Source organism: Homalodisca vitripennis, chromosome 6, assembly GCF_021130785.1.
Source record: "Homalodisca vitripennis isolate AUS2020 chromosome 6, UT_GWSS_2.1, whole genome shotgun sequence".
NCBI lineage: Eukaryota > Metazoa > Arthropoda > Insecta > Hemiptera > Cicadellidae > Homalodisca > Homalodisca vitripennis.
The window spans coordinates 4843599-4860285 of record NC_060212.1 but is presented as its reverse complement, the minus strand read 5'-3'; the positions used below and the strand labels follow the sequence as shown (position 1 = coordinate 4860285).

The 16687-nt window shown below is 34.5% G+C and overlaps 1 protein-coding gene across 1 annotated transcript in view; it reads left to right on the top strand.

The window, feature by feature from the left end:
• The first annotated feature begins 5597 nt into the window (after positions 1–5597).
• LOC124364084 overlaps positions 5598–16687 on the top strand; it is a 39882-nt gene continuing 28792 nt past the window's right edge. Inside the window, exon 1 of the mRNA XM_046819266.1 lies at positions 5598–5740. The gene's annotated coding sequence lies outside the window, so the exon portion shown is untranslated. The remainder of the gene's footprint in view (positions 5741–16687) is intronic.

Genomic DNA, 16687 nt, shown 5'->3' with positions numbered 1-16687 from the left:
TACTAAACTATCAAACAGACATACTTTTAAAATCCTGAAAAGAAAGATAATAGTCATCACAGAAAGTACGATTACTGTTACGTGTAAACTAAACAATGTTTACACAGAGATGACGTTTGAGCGAGGCAGCCAAATAGATTCAAGGTCGCGGGGAATCAGCTGATCGCCAACTGTCAGAGACAGCTCGCATACTTTTGTACTCGGCAGTTCAAACTGCTAGCGATACCCCTTCCCATCACTCTTCCCAGTTATAAGCGGAATTCTGTCTTGTCTAAATGCAACATAACGATCATCAAATAGCTCCCTATCATATATGCTTTCTGTCAACCACGTTTATGTTATACCAATAATGTCGCTTTCACAAACTCAAATAATTCATGTGTTTCGGTACTGAAACCTCTAAAATTTCGATAGTAAATTATGACTTTATCAACAGGATTCGTTCTAATTTATGGTTAAAATCCAAATAAATGTGATAACCAAAAGTTGTACCGTGCTGAAACATATTTACTTTAGTTTGAATGTAAGATACAACCGGAAAATACCCTCACAACATAAAGTAGTACTAATAATATTGTCTAGAAAATACGTTTATTTCAATTTTCGAGAGTACCAATCTACATAATACATAACGTTTCAAATTCGAACAATGTACGAGAGTGTAATGATTTGTTCTATCACTTTTTTGTTTTGAATGAAGTAAATAAACCTTGTTGTTGGAAGTTGAGAAATAGGTGCAATCGGATGAGGAATAATACTACAGTAATTAACATTGAAAATTTGTCGAAACGTGATGATTTCTTAGTTTTTAATGAAGTAAACATTCCTTGTTGTTGAAATTTTTGAAAACAGGCGCAATTCGATGAGGGATAATAACACAATAAATAATAACATTGAATTTTTTTTCAATACGTGCTGATTACTTATTTTATTATTTGGTCGACCATTATAATTATCTCCTCGTCCGTAACTGACAATAAGAAGAAGGAATGCGTGTAGGCAGTGCCGGGCTGCGGTGCCAGTAACAGCTGTACGGCAACTGATAAGATAATTATTGATAAGCTCTAGGACCGAAAACCCAATACCAACAATAATTTTATTTCCGTATTGGTTCCTCCTTCTTCCTGTAATTTCATTTATAACCCATCCATTGATTAGAAATGTCGTTGCCATAATGAATTAGTCTACTTGCCTAATAGTTGTTTTCAGTAAATATTTGATTTTTCAGTTTTTTTACAATATATATACTATATATATATATATAATATATATATATATATATATATATATATATATATAATATATATAGTAATAATCAGGGCCGTGCGCAGAATTTTATTTTGGGGGGATTCTGTACTTATTTTATGAAATAAAAAAGAAGAAAACTTAAATAAGTAATAGATTAAAAATTAATACGTATGGAAAATGAGTTTATTATAAAATTTAATTTATTATAAAGTTTATTATAATAAATTCAACTGATATATGGAAAACAATATGATATATCCCAATCTTCAAGGGGGGGGGGTTTGAACCCCCAAAACCCCTCCCCCATGCGCACGGGCCTGGTAATAATTCTTTAAAACATCTTTATAAGGTCTTTTTTATAAGTTTTTTTCCTAGTATTAATTTTACTTTAGAGTTTTTTAGTTATCCATGGATTAATTCATTAATACAACTACATGAGATTACTATATGTGATCAAATTGTATGAAAATCATTATAACTTATATTAACATCATCAGTAGATAAATAACCAGACCATTTTACTAAAGCTAATTTCTCCTTAACTAAATTATAATCAATTTTTAATTCACAACTTTCAATATATTTTGTACTTTAATTCACCACTTTCTCTATTTTCTTTACCTACTATTACAAGTCCTAATAGACAATAATCCTTTAAACCAATATCAAATCGGACAATTCCGAATACATATAAAACCCCTATTTATAATAAAAATATGGTCCATACAAGTTTGCGAGTTTTACAACACTTCTAGTACGTATATTTAAAAAGGATAAAAAACCGTTTGTTAATCATTAAATTATTATAACCTATTACTTCTTGGTTATCTTTTATCAAATTAATTCACATCTCCGATGAATATTATGGATCCATTAATCACAAGTAAGAAATCAGCCAACTCACTAATAACTGCTTGGGATATAATCGTACCGTTATCAAAGTACAGTAATATCAATAAACATTATATTTTTATTTGTTGTTATAATGATATAATTCATTATTTACTTGAATTATTATCAATACCTAAGCAATAACATAATATATATCTCAGAAACTTAATAGTGCTAAGTAAAATTTATTACAAATAAACATTTACAAATTATGCCCATAGCGTACAGAGCAAAATATTGTCATACAGCTATTATTCCAATGCAACTTCTACACGATTTTTATTTTTTCACTCCATAATTTCCGGCGGCATAGTTGGCAACTCTGAATCTTTGGAGTGAGTCATACTCCGTACAGGCTCCGCCCCACACGAGCTCCTCCCGTTTGTTTTCAATGGGGTGATCGTGACAGGGCGGAGAGAAAAGAGTGGGGGCAGAGCCGAGCAGTACCGATAAATCCCGAACATTCCTGAACAAACCCTGTACATGCGGCTAGATAGCGACCTCAGTTCGGAACGGTTCTGATTTCTATTATCTTACGAATTAATGAGTCGTTTTATATCCGAATTAATGAGTCGTTTTATATCCGAACTTAATGAGTCGTTTTATATCCGAACATATCTGCAAACAACATAGAAAATTATATCGAATTAATTATATTAATATTGAACTTTCTTTATAACTCCAAAGATACTTTACAAAATGTGAGATGGTGCACAACGAATAAAATGTCATAATCTAGAATAGAATAGAAAAATTATTTATTTCTTGAAAATATGTACAATAGTAAAATTATATAAACATCATTAACCTTAAGCACAAACACAAACATTGCTCCTTAGTTGTAGACACAATTGACATGAGAATAAAAATAAAACAATGTTACTTTTTATTAAAGAAATATGAACATGTCTTTTTTTAATTTTAATACAGCTAGGGTACATCAATAACAAAATTCAAGAAAACAAAATAGGACCTCAAAAGGCAAGGAACTGCCTGTGTAGAGGCTCCAACTTTCTTAGAAAAACAAAAGAAAACAACACTCAAGCAAATGAAATTAACAAATAAATTCAAATACGATAAATCTACCCATTTAAAACTAAGCTTTTATAAAACAATTTGAATAAAAAACACATTATATAATTTTCAAAGTCTAAAGCTAATTCAGTATACATAAAATGCCATAAATATAAATTATAACCATATCCAGTTTTATCTTTTTGTGATATTGGAATATATTCAAAATTAATAGGACAAAAGCAACATATTATAATGTGGAGTCCTTAATTTGTAGTAAATAAATTAATAATTACTTAACCAAAAACATAATTATAGAAATATGACAAAATCAATGACAACTACCTGACTTAAATACCTAACATAGCACGTGACATAATTAATAAATACAAAATTTATCCTAATTAATATTATATTACTGTACAGATTTATGATACAATTATACAAATTTATACAATTTATTGAAGTCTGCCATTGTCACTCAGAAGGCTTTAAAGTCCAGGCAAATCTCCAACTTTTTCTCCTCTGTGAGGCTTCTCTGCGAGGATTTTTTTTTCTTCTTCGTGGAAACATAACTCCTTTGTTTGGTAAATATTGCTATTACCTGGTTGCCTGTTACACTCTTCTTCCTAAAACATAAATTCGATAAATTTGACAGAATTTTCCGTGGCATAGTTTTGAGCTACTATTACTTGTTTTAAATTTAATTCAATTTAAATTTTACTACTAAACAATAAATAGTGGTTTAATTAAAACTGGTCATAAAGTGATTGGACTTACCTTAACTGGTATCTGCGCAGTAGTGGCCATTGCCTCTAGTGTAGTTAACATTTGTGTGAAATGTTTATCAATATATTCTTTTTGGTCTGAAGTAGTTGTTTTTCTTGTCATATATTCCATCAGGATGTCATTTTTTTCGTATATTCTCTTTGTGCGGGCCTCGTCATTAGGAGTGTTGATTTTGTCACATGAAATTTCCTTTAATACTTCCTCTTTTAAGTTTGTATTATCATCGATGTCTATTTTCAAATCCCCAGTCTCATACATTTCCAAAGGTGAGTCATAGGTTTTGCTACAGAGTGAGCGAGCCACCAAATGGATATGCTTGCACATGTTGTTTTTTATACTATTGTCCCATACACGAGCATATGTATTCATGAAAACAGATTAACATTACATTTAATGAGAAACACTTCAAATTATTTAGTTTAAATATATATATATATATATATATATATATATATATATATATAATATATATATATATATATGTGATAAACTAGTGATAAGTCAAGCCAGCGTTTCTACGCCAGGTGCAGGGTTGCAGTATTGGTTGACTCATATCTCCTTTCTGTGGCATGTCCTTTGATATCTTATCGTATTTTCTTTTGAGAACTTTAGTATTTGAAACACTTTGTTAAGTATTCATATTTTAATAACCTCAAATTATTACGATCAAGTTTTAACTTATAGCAATAGCAATATATTTCTCTGTCTGTTTGTTGGATATATAGAGAATGAGAAATAAGCTATAGACTTGAAATTGTGCATGCAACTTCGACCAAGCCTGATAAGTGTCATTTTGTGTCGTCTGGCGTACGCGATTATAATGCTGATCTGATCTATGAGTACATGGAAATTATCGAATAATTTCTAACTAATAGTAATGTAACCTACAAATTATATTTATTTGATTAAGGCAGTTGGAAAATGCAATGAACCAAATATAATGTTACGAAACAATTTTATTGGTTTACATTTTAATACGAAAGATGCAATTAAAAAACTCAACATAATTGTTGATTTTGTGTTTGGAGACCCTGAAGATAAATTCTTTAACTACTATGCTAAGTAGGGCTCTTTTAAATCCTCCTGGATGTTTAATCCACCCTCGAATGTTTTATAGCTACGCCACTGAATGTAACGAAGTTACTTTGTTACATTAGACTTCCTTACGTCTTTTTTGGTATTTCGATACTCCGTTGTATTGGTTTATTTGTATGTAGACAAGAGTAATTGCCTGCCATTAATTACGTTGTAAAATCACGGTTCAATGAAATAAATTTAATTGCGCTGCATCCTGCAGCATCCAGCTTTGAAAATGTAATATATATATTACATTTATACATATACATACATATACATATTACACCACCAGGCTCTAATAAATTCAGAAGAGTACAGAGCGAGAACGCGCGGACTGCTTATTCCACTATTCTAATACGCGGGCTATCTCTAGTTGGCAGGAGGGCCCCTCCATCCCCACTTTTTCTCTCCGCCTGTCACGATCACCCCATTGAAAACAAACGGGAGGAGCTCGTCCGCCCCACGGCCCACTCCCACAGTCCCACACACAATATGCGGTCTTTTGCTTTTGTTCGCGTTGTTGATGCAATAGGCAGTACTGTAGTTCCTTTTTTTATTACGTTCATAGTGTTTGAAGAATTTCCACATTACACTGCGGTTAGGTTATCTTTGTGACATTTGAGTGTAAACTTACTAAAGTATAACAAATAAGTGATCTTTCTCATCGGTGCTGTTGTCTGTGTTGTCATCTATAAAGTCGGAGTTGAAATCTTCAAGTGCGGTATGTATAATTATAGATAGTACCACTTTATTAAATGTCAAATAGTATAATCAATTGATTAGGGAAAACCCCACTTAGGTAGTTTTATTGTCACACTCCCACATAACCTCACTCACACCAGCAGTTTAAAACTGGCCATAGATTCCATAGATAGAAGAGCTAATCCTCTGACAGGAATCCTAACCTGGTTCATTAACTACTCCTGACCAAGTTCCTTAACTATCATTAACCTAGTTCCTGAACCAGTTCAGTTAACAAAACTAAATTAAATTAAACAAAACGAACAATAGAATCTACCCAACGGGCATTCCAAAACTAAAAATCCGCTTTTCATGAACAACTGTACTTAATTTCACAGGCCTAATGAAGAAAAAAAAACAATTCTGTAAATGACCGTAGGCCTACCTCAAAAAAGTAACTGCAGAATTCGATAAAATATTCTATACACATTCAATACATTGTATACTGTATTATATTACCAACCTCATTCTTAGGCTGTACATATTTTTGGTATATCAATTATACATGTCATATACTGGGGGAAAATTGATGGCTGGGGTACAGTACAATAAGCGGACCCGGTTTTTTTATATCGAATGTAATCATCGATACCTAATATTCCCATCTCAAATCCTAGACTATCAATCGATATAAAAAGTATCTATAGTCCTCAATAAAAATGATATGTTTTAAATTGAAATATGGATTTAATATTTACAGTGATGAAAAAAAATTATTATAAGCAAAATTAGGAAAACTGAAGACCATATTTGCTCCTCTCACAGTTACAGTTGTTTTTTTTTTCCCACAAATTTCACATTTTTCGGTACGAGTCCAACAGGGTAGGGTACGATAAGAGAACCTGGTTTTTTATATCGAAATTGGCCAGTCCTCAATAAAAATCATATGTTTTAAATTGCATTAATGATTTAGTATTTACAGTGATGAAAAAAATTATTATAAGCAAAATTAGGAAAACTGAACACCACATTTGCTCCTCTCACAGTTACAGTTGTTCTTTCCCCACAAATTTCACATAATGGATTTTTTCGGTACGAGTCCAACAGGTAGGGTACGATAAGAGGACCTGGTTTTATATATCGAAATTGGCAAACTATATTACTTTAATCATAACCATCGATATAATCAATCGATACTGATTAATTATTTTTAATGATTAATTAATAATCTATATCAATAGCTATAAACACTTTAAAATAATACTCTTAATGTAATATTTCAATTTCATATAAGTAACATTTGATTATTAAAAATGACAGTCAATTTTAGAAAAACTGCGCGACATTGCTTTTGGAAGGTGATAAGACATGTTTTTCATGACTTCAACATGTTGGACTCGTGAGGAAAAATCCTATTATGTGAAATTCGTGGAAAAGAAACAACTGTAACTGTAGGTGGAGCAAATATGGTCTTCTTCAGTTTTCCTAATTTTAGTTATAATAATTTGTTTGATCACTGTAAATAATAGATTTCATATTTTAATTTAAAAACTTATGATTGTTAGTTTTCAACTTTATATCTATTGATAGTCTAGGATTTGAGATTCGAATATTAGGTATTGATGATTACATTCTTTGATATAAAAAAAGCGGGTCCGCTTATCATCTTTCAAAGCAATGTCGTGTAGTTTTCTAAAATTGACTGCCATTTTTAATAATCAAATGTTACTTATATGTAAAATTGAAATATTACCTTACATGTATTATTTGAATGACAGCTGTAGATATAGATTATCTAAGTTATTTGTTCAAAATAATTAATCAGTATCGATTGATTATATCGATGGTTATGATTAAGTAATATAGTTTGCCAATTTCGATATAAAAAACCAGGTCCTCTTATCGTACCCTACCCTGTTGGACTCGTACCGAAAAATCCATTATGTGAAATTTGTGGGAAAGAACAACTGTAACTGTGAGAGGAGCAAATATGGTCTTCAGTTTTCCTAATTTTGCTTATAATAATTTTTTTCATCACTGTAAATATTAAATCATTATTGCAATTTAAAACATATGATTTTTATTGAGGACTGGCCAATTTCGATATAAAAAACCAGTTCTCTTATCGTATACCCTACCCTGTTGGACTCGTACCGAAAAATCCATTATGTGAAATTTGTGGGAAAGAACAACTGTAACTGTGAGAGGAGCAAATATGGTCTTCAGTTTTCCTAATTTTGCTTATAATAATTTTTTTTCATCACTGTAAATATTAAATCATTATTGCAATTTAAAACATATGATTTTTATTGAGGACTGGCCAATTTCGATATATAAACCGGGGTCCGCTTATCGTACCCTACCGGATAGTTGTACCTCAAAAACATACGAGGTGATTTTGATAAAAGTTCTTGTACGCATTTAAGACACAGTCTACTATACTACAATGTAAGCCTCATTCACAGGCCGTGTCTGTTTTTGGAGATACATCGATTTTACATATCGAATACTGGAAAAACATGTGGATAGCCATACCTCTAAAACGTACTAGCCGATTTTGATAAAACCCACATTCTTAGGCTCTGTCTATTTTTGGAGCCACACCGATTTTTCAGGTTACGTGTTCTAAAATCTAATATATGGATGGCTTTACCTCAAAAACGTACAAGCCGACGTTGATAAAACTTTCTATACGCACTCATTATATGGTTACTATACTACAATATAAACCTCATTCTTAGGGTGCGCTTATTTTCTAAGGTGCGCCTAGGGTGAACTAGGTTAGGATACAGTAAGGAACTAAGACTGGGTACTCGTCCTTTATAAATGGAATCTATGGCCAATTTCACGTCGGCACTCACACCAAGGTGGAGATCATGTGTGACCATACTTCCGTACTTGTTAGTCTTATTTAGTGCACTTTCTAAATCTAAAATGTTTTGTATTTGTAATTTTAAGCTAAGGATATACACATATATATAATTATATTATATATTAAATAAGAGAAATATAAATATAAAATAAAGGAAACACAACAGTATTGTTTGTGGGTGTATATGTGATAATCAAGCTGAGTTCATTTATTTCACGTTATATGTACAGTATGTTTACGAATTTTCCAGGTGTTTGCCTTGGTGTTTTAAATAAACGGTGGCATATTTTACCTTACTCCTCTCCCGCTTTAGACATCATCTATTTATTTAATCATTTGTCTGATTTCAATTAAATTGTTTCTATGTAAATTCTTTTATTTTCAACACATTTTATAATTATGTGTAATAGTTAAGTTAACTGCCGGCCCAGCAAATACGGGTTTTCTGTTAATAACCTATTGCTATCGACCTCCTGAACAAAACAATTAAAGGTTTCTATGGGCGGAAATGACAAATAACAAAAATATAAAACATAAATTGAGGAGATATTTTTCTTGTGCGGAGTAATATTTTGTTGTTGTACAGGCATCATGTGGTCTTGTGATGATTGTAAGACAACCTCTTATTGGTTCCTGCTGACGTCATCCTTTACAACGATCTTTTGATGCGTAGAATAACTATAATTTTGAAATTGGGAAGGTTGACCTTTTAAGAATAAAATTTCATATAAGTGTGACATAAGTGCCTCCAGCCATCAGCGCTGGATGGGACGTACAATAAATATCCCTCAACTTTGTAACTATCAGTAAAAACTTAAATTCTAACTGGTATGATTACGAATGTCTCCAGCCATTGCTGGGTTGTAGAAAAATGCAACTTGAAAAAAATACAAATATTGGAAATTCACCTGACCATAACTTTCTGCTATTTTGCAAGAAAGTTAGTTCCATTTTGAATGTTCTAAAATTCATTACTTGTCATTTTAATAACCTAAAACTTTTTTATTTTTTCAGAAAGTCAATAGCAATAGGTTAATAACGCGATCTCATTTTTAGGGTGGTAAAAATAAAGTTGAAAACAATGCATACAAATTGAATAAAACATAACAAACTAATTAATAGTGTTAACAAGTAACATATATTTAATAAATAAGCAAAGCTAACGTAACTATAACTTCGGACAGCAGTATAATAAGCGGCCACTACCACAATCGAATCGAATATTCATATCTATACTTTTGAATACAACATTTTAACGGAAATATTGTAGAATATGCCATGTTTTCTTTATTTTGAGACAGTTTTCAATATCAGGGAAATTAGGCCTTCTTCACACGACATCGATTTCACAGTCTTATTCCAAAAGAGTAAATACTCCGGCGTTCAAATCTTACCAATCATTTTTACATTTAGTTCTTTGTATTTCTTTGTATATTCCAACAACTCTGGAACAATTGAAAAAAAGGTTATGTGCATGCGCTAGCTGATCAGGTCGTGACTGTTATTCACAATGTATGGCGCCACGCCGCCGCTAGTCCACGATAACGATGTGTGTGACCTAGACATTGGGCTGGCGCGACATACAAATCGAGGACTTGACCGGCGCGCGTGGCCTTGAGAGTGTGGTATTGGCGGGAGGGCGGCGCGGTAGACTTATACACTCCGTCTCTGAACATTTCCTATGACTCATCGGCGACAGCCTCCTTCTCGTAATCATATTGACGCTAATAACTTATCTGACTCTCTCAATCAATCTGTTTAGTGATTGTGGTGAGTGTAGTGGTTGGTTTGTTTTTATAGATGTCTGGTGATTTAAAGTCGTAGAATAGTCAGTCCCGCGAAATTGTGAGTAACGTTTATAAATTTATGGAAGAAGAGGTTAGACCGTTAACTGTTGATATTACGTTGTTCGTCAAAGAACTTCTGCAACAACTAGTGTAATCTGAACAAGTGTTGTCACTCAAAATAATTGCCTTAATAACAAGTGCCTTATGATTAACTAAATATCATTGAAGTTCCTGTGAATTAAATAGTTAGAGAACGCAAATAATAGCAATAACGGACATACACTTGTCATTTAATATGTTTTTCAAAATAACTTATTTGCTGTCTACACTAATTGGCACATAACCGAGAACCTCCTCAACAGTTACGATAGTTTCAGTTGCAACCAGATAACGGTGGCAAAGAACCGTTACGCCGCAAGTGTTCCACAAAACGACGGATCGCAACTGTGGAGAAGAAACAGTTCTCTTCGGTGGTATACTTTCATATTCTCTCAACGTTGCTAGATGTGTTCATTTGCAGAAACCGTCTACAAAGGATGGTAATGTTTCGAAACTGTTTGAAGTTGAACTTAGCGTACTGCGTTAGTACTCAACGGGTGAAAACCAATTACAGTAGTGGGTAAATTAGTAACGGTAGTGCCATTAAAACAAAGTAGCCCTAAATAAAAAAAAGCACGAAGAAATTGGTAAATCAATAGGTTTATTTTATAGTTTAACTTATTGTCATAAAATTTTGTTTTCTCTTAGTTTGCGATGGTTTGCAAAATTAGTCACTGTTTGTTAATAACATGGATGTTTTAAGTACTTCATGTACCGGGTGTCCCGCAATAACTGCCAAAAACTTACAATGTTATTCGATAGGCAAAAACAACTAAAATATTATCTTATTATTCAACAATCACTACACATAATTTGAGTTTTTGCCGATATATTCTGTTTTTTTACGTCTCTAAACAGAGTATCTCGTAAAAACTGCGCAAATTTTACCATGTTATTCAATAGGCCAAAACAAATAATTTATATAATTATTTTATAATACCATCTTGCTTAGTTGTCGGTCTGTCTCTCTTTTTGTTGTTTAATGAATATATTTATCCGTGTAACGGTTTTAAGAAATTAATTAAAGGGTCTTAGGTTTGTTAATGTTACTTTACGAATTTGAAATAAAGTACCAGAATGCTTGTATTTCAAAAGGTCTACCTTTTATGTACTTTTACAGTTTTAAAAAACATCTGCTGACGTATATCGACATGACTGATGTGCTTCAGTGAAAGTCGGACTAAAACAAGACGGTAGGGATGACGATGTGCTTCCAAGTAACACGATAAGATCTGACACGGGATTTCACGCCATGCCACGTTAGCTGTGCCGCTGAAGAGACCAGTGTTTTGTCTATTCTGTATACGACGGTAGGGATGACGATGTGCTTCCAAGTAACACTATACGATCTGACACGCGATTCCCCGTCATGCCACGTTAGCTGTGCCGCTAAAGCGACCAGTGTTTTGTCTATTCTGTATACGACGGTAGGGATGACGATGTGCTTCCAAGTAACACGATACGATCTGACACGCGATTCCCCGTCATGCCACGTTAGCTGTACCACTAAAGCGACCAGTGTTTTGTCTATTGTGTATACGACGGTAGGGATGACGATGTGCTTCCAAGTAACACGATAAGATCTGACACGCGATTCCCTGTTCATGCCACGTTAGCTGTGCCGCTAAAGCGACCAGTGTTTTGTCTATTGTGTATACGACGGTAGGGATGACGATGTGCTTCCAAGTAACACGATACGATCTGACACGCGATTCCCCGTCATGGCCACGTTAGCTGTACCACTAAAGCGACCAGTGTTTTGTCTATTGTGTATACGACGGTAGGAATGACGATGTGCTTCCAAGTAACACGATAAGATCTGACACGCGATTCCCTGTCATGCCACGTTAGCTGTGCCGCTAAAGCGACCAGTGTTTTGTCTATTGTGTATACGACGGTAGGGATGACGATGTGCTTCCAAGTAACACGATACGATCTGACACGTGCCGCGATTCCCCGTCATGCCACGTTAGCTGTACCACTAAAGCGACCAGTGTTTTGTCTATTCTGTATACGACGGTAGGGATGACGATGTGCTTCCAAGTAACACGATACGATCTGACACGCGATTCCCCGTCATGCCACGTTAGCTGTACCACTAAAGCGACCAGTGTTTTGTCTATTCTGTATACGACGGTAGGGATGACGATGTGCTTCCAAGTAATACGATACGATCTGACACGCGATTGCCCGTCATGCCACATTAGCTGTGTCACTAAAGCGACCAGTGCTTTGTCCATTCTGTATACGACGGTAGGGATGACGATGTGCTTCCAAGTAATACGATACGATCTGACACGCGATTGCCCGTCATGCCACGTTAGCTGTACCACTAAAGCGACCAGTGCTTTGTCCATTCTGTATACGACGGTAGGGATGACGATGTGCTTCCAAGTAACACGATACGATCTGACACGCGATTGCCCGTCATGCCACGTTAGCTGTACCACTAAAGCGACCAGTGTTTTGTCTATTCTGTATACGACGGTAGGGATGACGATGTGCTTCCAAGTAATACGATACGATCTGACACGCGATTGCCCGTCATGCCACGTTAGCTGTACCACTAAAGCGACCAGTGCTTTGTCCATTCTGTATACGACGGTAGGGATGACGATGTGCTTCCAAGTAACACGATACGATCTGACACGCGATTCCCCGTCATGCCACGTTAGCTGTACCACTAAAGCGACCAGTGCTTTGTCCATTCTGTATACGACGGTAGGGATGACGATGTGCTTCCAAGTAACACGATACGATCTGACACGCGATTCCCCGTCATGCCACGTTAGCTGTACCACTAAAGCGACCAGTGTTTTGTCTATTCTGTATACGACGGTAGGGATGACGATGTGCTTCCAAGTAACACGATACGATCTGACACGCGATTCCCCGTCATGCCACGTTAGCTGTACCACTAAAGCGACCAGTGTTTTGTCTATTCTGTATACGACGGTAGAGATGACGATGTGCTTCCAAGTAATACGATACGATCTGACACGCGATTGCCCGTCATGCCACATTAGCTGTGCCACTAAAGCGACCAGTGTTTTTGTCCATTCTGAACACGACGGTAGGGATGACAACGTGCTTCCAAGTAACACGATAAGATCTGACACGCGATTCCCCATCATGCCACTTTAGCGGTGCCGCTGAGGAGACCGGGGTTTCGTCAATACATCGCTTGGAATAATACTATATCTTGGAACGCCTGTCTTTTGTGTTAACGTCCTGAGGTGCAAGATTATAGGTTTTTTAACGTCACATATTTAATGTCACAATTATTGGTCGTGTTTAGTACCTAATATATCTATAACATTAGTTTGATTTTTACTTCAATGTACATTAAATGTCCATTTTAGTCCGAAATATATAGATTTAAAAAGGAAAAGCATTGAATTCGTTGTCACATGCTATAATTTTGTCTTTATTTATTTCGCTTAGTTTGAATCATTGTGTTTAAAATTATGTACTAATAAAAATGACATGTTAGCAATACTGAATGATACGATACTTTGTATACTAAATATATATATGTATATATTTTATCGAATTTAATGTTATACAAATGTGGATGCGTTTGCAGATATTGCTTAATTGTTTAACGACAGGAGATAAAGTATTCAGGTATTGAAGTCAACCTTTATAAGGTAGAAGATCTCTTTAAAAATGATTAAATGCATATATGGACGGATTGGATGAATCAGTTTTTTTTTATTAAAACATCTATATTATACAATTTTCGTTTGTTATAAAAACACTATGTATGCTACTTCATGTTCATGTATTACGAAAAGTTTTAAATACGTAACAGACAAATCTTTTAGACCACTGCTGTACACTTACAGTACATGAGGAAATACTATACAAATTTTACCAAAAGGCGTGAAGTTTTCAACATTGTATGTGCCATGAATGCTACCAACATATTCAAATGACCTAATAACATGAGGTTTCAGAACTAGGAATATTTATTTAACCTAAATGTTTACATAATTGCCCACATGAAAACATCCAACAATCACAGGTCTACAAAAAAATATTTTTGCGAGTTGTAAGTTTGGTAGCTGATTTTTATTTATTTCTTTGCGCTGATTTCAAAAATGCAATCCATTTTTTTCTATCACGCCAGGTTTTTTCTCACTACAAGAAACTACTTTTGGGGAAAAAAAAACAAAAACCAATTTTTCACACTTTTTCTAAAGTTACATAATTTTATTTTATACTTAAATCATGTTCTAAGCTATACATTCCAATACACTTTCATTTAGTTTTAAGTTCATAAGTCTTTATAGTAACGCTTTCGCTTTCCGTCGAAGCTTCTTTTAGTGGTTTGCCGGCTGTGGACTCGTTGAGGATCGTCCCTTTTCAACATCCAGCAGTAGTCCGCTATCATGTTAACGTACCATCTTCCTTGGTATCTTCTTTCCATTTCCTTGATGTCTTGGTGGAATCTTTCGCCCTGCTCTTCACTTACATCACCAAGGTTCTCAGGGAAGTATTCTAGATGTGAGTGGAGAAAATGAACTTTAATGCTCATGTTGCAGCCCAGCTTCTTAAAGTTGTCAATCATGTCTGCGACGATTGTCTTGTAGTTTGGATCTTTTTTGTTTCCTAACAAACCAGTAACAACTAATTTAAAAGATGTCCATGCTGCCTTCTCTTTTGTTTCCATTTTGTCACCAAAATTGGGATCTCTCATGAGTTTTCTAATATCTGGTCAGACAAAGATTCCTTCCTTTAGCTTTGCCTCGGATAAACCAGGAAACTGCTCACAAAGATGTTTAAACACTTCCCTTCTTTTGTCAGTGCCTTAACGAATTGTTTCATCACTGCCAACTTAATGTGAAGTGGTGGGAGTAACACCTTTTTGGGATCCACAAGGTTTTTTCTCGCAACATTTTTAACCCCTACCTGTAAGGTTTTTCTTAGTGGCCAAACTTTTTTTTTAAGTAGTGTTGTTTTCTGTCCCATTCACAGAGAAAGCAAGGGAACTTTGTATAGCCACTTTGTTGACTAAGTAGTATTGAAATCACTTTTAAATCACCACATAGTGTCCATTTATGGTCCGGATAGCAGAGTTTATTTAAAACCAGTTTAAGGTTTACATAACATTCTTTTAAGTGCACCGAGTGTCCAACTGGCACAGACGCATACTTATAGCCATTGTGTACAAGTACTGCTTTAAGGGGAGCACTTCGTAAAAAATCTCAAAAATTACAGAAATTTTTTTTTTTTTTTTTTATTAAAGTTTGGAATTTCCCGATAACAATGGTGGTATTAAATTTTTTTTTATGATGACAAAGAAGTGTCCGAAATATTTTTTTTTAAATAGGCCTGCAGGCAGTTTCGGGCCTGTAGCAGTCACACTTTGTATGGTGCTGTTATAGTACTACTTCGTTTGCAGTCCATGTTCATGATTTGGTTGGCAGTGACAGTTTGTTATGTCAACAACTTACACTAACCAACAAAACATCTGTTTTTATAACCATTGCTTATAACCTAGGTAGCATACATGTTTTGGTTACTGACATTTCTGTTTTAGAGAGTGAAAAATTACGTAAATGATTATGGTTTTTTTGTGAGTTTAGTGGAGAGTTCTGAGTATTTTTTTTGTTATAAGTGTAGTGAATTTTATAATGCCACGTTCAAAGCCTGCTTTCAAGAAACGCGTTTTTCAAAGGAAATCAACATAACCCTCCAACTAGTCCTAGGCCTAGTTTCTCAGGATCAAGTAACAATCGAGGTAACCAATACTCCAAATGTGGATAGGCCAAGACCTCAAAGTGCATCTTCTAAGAAGGTCAGTCCTTTTTTGAAACAGTACCAATTGAATGAAAATGATGAGTCTGAAAACTGTATAGTTAATATAGGATTGTTGAATGAGGCTCTTAGTAACGTTTCAGTGTGTAAAAATTGCCATGGCCAACTTGTTTACAAAGTAAAACACATTGTAGGCCTAGCATCAAAAATTATAGTCAGCTGTTCTGATTGTGAAAACACTATTACTGTGACAAACTCTGAATTAGTCAGGCCTAACACTAATCAGAATGAAGCAAAGTCTGATAGGCCTAACACAATTTTATGACCTAAATCTTCGTTTGGTTTATGCTATGCGTAACATAGGCAAAGGTAGAGTGGCTGCGGAGAAAATTTGCGCTTTTATGAATCTTACACCTCCGCCTTTGAGATATCATGAACATGAGCATTACTTGGGTTCAATTGCTGA